This window comes from Manis javanica, chromosome 9 (assembly GCF_040802235.1).
Source record: "Manis javanica isolate MJ-LG chromosome 9, MJ_LKY, whole genome shotgun sequence".
NCBI classification, from domain to species: Eukaryota; Metazoa; Chordata; class Mammalia; order Pholidota; family Manidae; genus Manis; species Manis javanica.
In genome coordinates, this window is record NC_133164.1 from 95,450,048 (window position 1) to 95,454,769 (window position 4,722).

The following is a 4,722-nucleotide window of genomic DNA, read 5'->3' on the forward strand; positions in this document are numbered from 1 at the left end:
CTCTGTGAGGGGTCTCAGAGCTGTTTCCCAGAGGGTTAGTGTGCCCAGAGTTCTCTGGAATTTCCAGCTGCTGGACTGTGACCCAGGATGCTTCTGTCCAGACATGGGGTTCCTGTCCCTTTAAGACTTTCAAAAAGCACTCGCTTTTCTTTGTCACAGGGGTGCCGGCTTCAGGACCCGCTCACAGGTCTTACTGTCCTGCTTCCCTAGTATCCAGCACCCCACGCATGCACTGTGTGTCTGTGCTGTGGTGCGGATGGCTATTGCTGGGTGTTTAGCAGTCCTGGGCTCCCTCTCCCTCCCCACTCTGACTCCTCTCCTCCCGCTGGGAGTTGGGGTAAGGGGCCTCGGGTCCTGCCAGGCTGGGGCTTGTATCTTACCCCTTTCACCAGGTGCTGGGTTCTTGCATGTGTGGATGTAGTCTGGCTATTGTCCTGTGTCTTCTGGTCTCTCTTTTAGGGATAGTTGTATTTGTTGTATTTTCAAAAATATATATGTTTTTGGGAGGAGATTCCCACTGTCCTACTCATGCTGTCATCTTGGCTCCACCTCTCCAAGTCACATGGAATTTAAGTCTTGAGCTGAGTGGACTGATAGTAGAAAATCATAATTTTGTGAATGCCAAAACATATAAAGGACACCTGGTTTATGAGAAATGCATGTTTGTTAATTTTAAACTATGTTAGGTACCCAAATAATTATGCTTCATTCTAAGCAGTTGTTTTCAAACTTTTTTGTTATTATGAAATACTTATTTTTCCAAATGCAATTATGCATAGCAGCTCCATAAGCTGGCAAAACAGATCTCCTCTACTCGAATCAGACTGAGGAGACCCACAACCACCCGCTGCCTAATCTTGGCTCAGGGGCAGCGTCTTTTACTCTGTAAGACAATGAGTAAGATGACAGGATAAACCAATTTGCCCTTAATTGCTCTGTTTTACACCTGTGGACCTGGTGAATTTATAAACAGCTCCCCATTTCACTCTCAAAAGTGACCTAGTTTGGATAATTTATATGGCATTTCTATCTATGAAGTATCTTAGGGGAACCTTGGTGATTAAGGACTCACCTGGAAAAACAGTTAGTTTAGATATTGAAATAAGTATGATTGAGTTTATATATTTAAAGAAATAACTTTGAATTTCTTTATTTTAGCATTGTACATACCTATTATAGGGAGGTCTGTTGAGCCAAGTCATGGTATGAAATGATTTTTACTGACTGCTTTAGACACATGAATGTCAGTAGTTTGGATTTCCTGGAGTCAGTATGAAAGAGGGAGTCATTGTCCTTTGGTACTAATAGTGCCACTTCTGCTACTTACCTCTGTGAAATTGTGGCAACTTTACTTAGATTGATTTCAGTCTCCTCTCCTCAAAAATGTTAGAATGGTACTTGAAACTCCATCTCTAATATTTTATTCTGTGAGACTGGACATACCTTTTTTTGGAAATCTATTTTGTTCCATTTGTTACCACAAGATAAAAATAAACTCTTGCCTGTATACACAGAATTCAGGAACATGCCTGTATACATGGAATTCAGGAAGAGTTTGTAGCACTTAGCAACTTTTCTCATAGTAAGTAATTTCCACAGAACGAAATAAAGGATTTATAAGAAAATGCAGTCCCGCATGAAGTTTTCTCCAGTATGAATTAACTTGAGTGTTGAATGGTGCCAGCAAGATTCATTTGAGAACAGAGCTGTTTTTTCCAGACATTTATTCCATTTGGCTGGACTCTAAAAAACCATGTACTATTGAATATAGTTAATGTTTCTCTGAATGTTTCTGAAATGTGAAGGCGGTGTGCGCCAATGAAACTAGATTACTTTGGAAAATACTCCTCAGAACATCACTTTTCTCAGGTAATGGCATAATGTAGGCACATTAGAAGAACAATAGGAGAAGGACTTGACATAAATCTAACCTGGCTACCAGTATGAAGGGTCATTGCCTTTACTAACAATACTTCCTCTTTCCAAGAAGTGCCAACTCACAGGACACAAAGCTGGTGGAAGATTCCCAAGCACAGTTCTTTAGTCATGAAATAAGGTCTAAGCATGTACAGAAAATGAAGACCCTATAACTCCAATCCCCAAGTCAAGGAAATAATTGCATCCTCAAGTCTTTGAAGCATATCAAATGGCTGATATCTAGATGCCATTTTTAATCCTGGGTCTAAAATTAGAGAAGACAACCTGAGGAAATAATTTTTAAGGAGACAATTCAAAGAATATGATGAGATGTGTGGGAATACTTCCAGCTAGTAAGTACTCTTTACAACCCAATGTGTGTTATAGAACCCATTTGGGCTGCTGGTTGAAAATATCTACTTCTGGAGTCATTTGAAGAGGCCATCATAAAACCTTCTGAAATTTGGGAGAACAATTACTATAGGAACATAAGAATAACTACTTGTATCTGCAGAAAAATGTCACCATTTTCACAGGTCTATGTAGATAGTCAGGCTTTCTGTCTCATGACATAAAGAAGAAAAATTTTAGAAGGAGAAGTAGGTAAAATAATATAAAAAATAAATATTTTTATATTATACTTTTATTTACACATTTGTTTCTTCTTTCTTTATGATAACCAATTTCTTTAAGCATAGTGCTGGCTTATGTGTATTAGATATGCAAGGGAAGGCGATGATGTCAGATTCTCTACCAGTCAGAACAGTCTATATTGTGCTGAATTAACTAAAATTCTCACACTGTAGAGGGTTATAACAACACATGTTTATTCTTGCTTGTCCACAGGTCTATTTGGCTTGACTAGGACCCATCTTCACTCTGATACCTCATCAACTAAGCAGCCACTACTTCTAAAGATGACCAAGAGAAAGAGAATTCTGGAGGGTTTGGAATTTTCAACTGATGCCATGACTAGAAGTAGCAAACATCATAGCTGCTCAAAACTCATTGTCAAATTGCATGGCATTCCTCACTACAAAGGGTCCAGGAAGTATAATCCAAAAAATGATCAAATGTCAGAGTGCTGAAATTACTTGGTAAACAGCACTAATGACAAACAAAGTCTACCCTTTTGTTCATAAAGTATTCAGATCACATTCCTTTCTCAGACAAAATGTATATACTCCCTCTCCAAGGTAAACAACCCAAAAGGTCTCATTCCAGGACCTTACTGAATGTGACATTAGTACATCAAAGGGTTATGTGTGGGAGTCTTTAATCAGGTCCACCTGAAATCCTTCTTGATTAAGAAATTTATGTATTTGAAAGATGAGTTCATTGCTTCTATTGTCTCGCAACCTGAATGAGAGAAGAGTAATGCAGTCACAGAAACAACCCATTTAGAACGGGAAGAACAAAACTATCTCTGGTCTAAAGTAATTCTGAAATTCTCTTGGCAAATGTAGCCAGGGCCCTACTTTGTGAGTGGGAAATGTTTGTTGATTAGATTCCAAGCAAACCTCACGGGAGGAGCACAAAGACCACTACTTTCCATGGCCCTTGGATTTACTTGGGGAGTCCCTTCCTTCACACACATCTGAAGTGGGGCTTTGACATTATACTTTATTTGGAGGTTGGGCATTTTTCTCAGCCTGCTTTTTACCAATAAGGTGTAGAGAACTCAATAGTTGTTTTAAATCTTAAACAGTTGGTGGGTTTTTTAGTGCAGGCTGGTAGTTATTTTGAGAGTACAACTCTCCGAGAAACTTAGTTGTTTTCCCATCTATTTGATTGCAGTAAATTTCATGAAACAAAAGTCACACCCATAGTTTTTCTTTTTTTCCAGACTTTTTCTTTTTCTTAGATTTTTTTCTTTTTATTCCCAGCTATATGCTTACCTTTCTCTTAACAACTGGGGGTTACTTGGAGTCTGTCAGTGCTCCAAGGACAGAGAACCCTCATGTCTCTGTTAGCCATGCTGCTCACTTCAAATATGGGTAAGTAACTGCTCCAGTACAGGAAGGACATCTGATCACAGTTCATAGGCAGTTATTGTCCCATAGCCTGTCCAACCACAATGGGGACATGAAGTACAATTCTCTTCTGTGCCTTAAAAGTAGAGAGCCAGAAATATTTGATGAACAGATTTTCTTCCTTAGGTATTTGGCAAAAGAAGACTAACAAGGCTACCCAGTGGACACGCATTATAAATTATTGTTGGAAACAGGGCAGAAGACCACACCAGCCTAGAAACGAGGACAAAGTAGTCCATCTCTGCTTCAGCTCTTCCATATTTGATAGCTTTGGGTATACCAAGTCACTGTTCCAAAATGTTGGTTTCTTATCAAGAGATTATTTATTTTCCTAGAGGACAACCAAGAAACAAATTGATCTTAATAGCCTCTATTTCTAGAAATACAGATTTAACTAAATGACTCAGGAAGACATCTAGGAGGTAAAGGTCTCTTGATTAGTTTTAGAAATCTGTTGCAGTAAAGAGGAATTCTCTAGCTCTCGGTCTCTTTCCATAATTTCTAAGGGACTTCCTTTATCATTCTTCCCACCCCAGCCCTGATCTTTTTTCTTGGAGTTTCTATAGAGATATGATATAGCCATGCTCTGGGTCCTTGGAAGGGACTTCTGTTCTTCTAAAGAAGAAATGCTTTCATTAACAGGGCAAGCCTGGACCCCAGTGGTTCCTGTGTACAGACATTAAGAGGAGCGTCTTTGCCAATGTACTTAGGCAGAACAATAAAGCATCTTTAAAACCCAGACTCACTAGAGCCATTATTGATTCACTGGCAT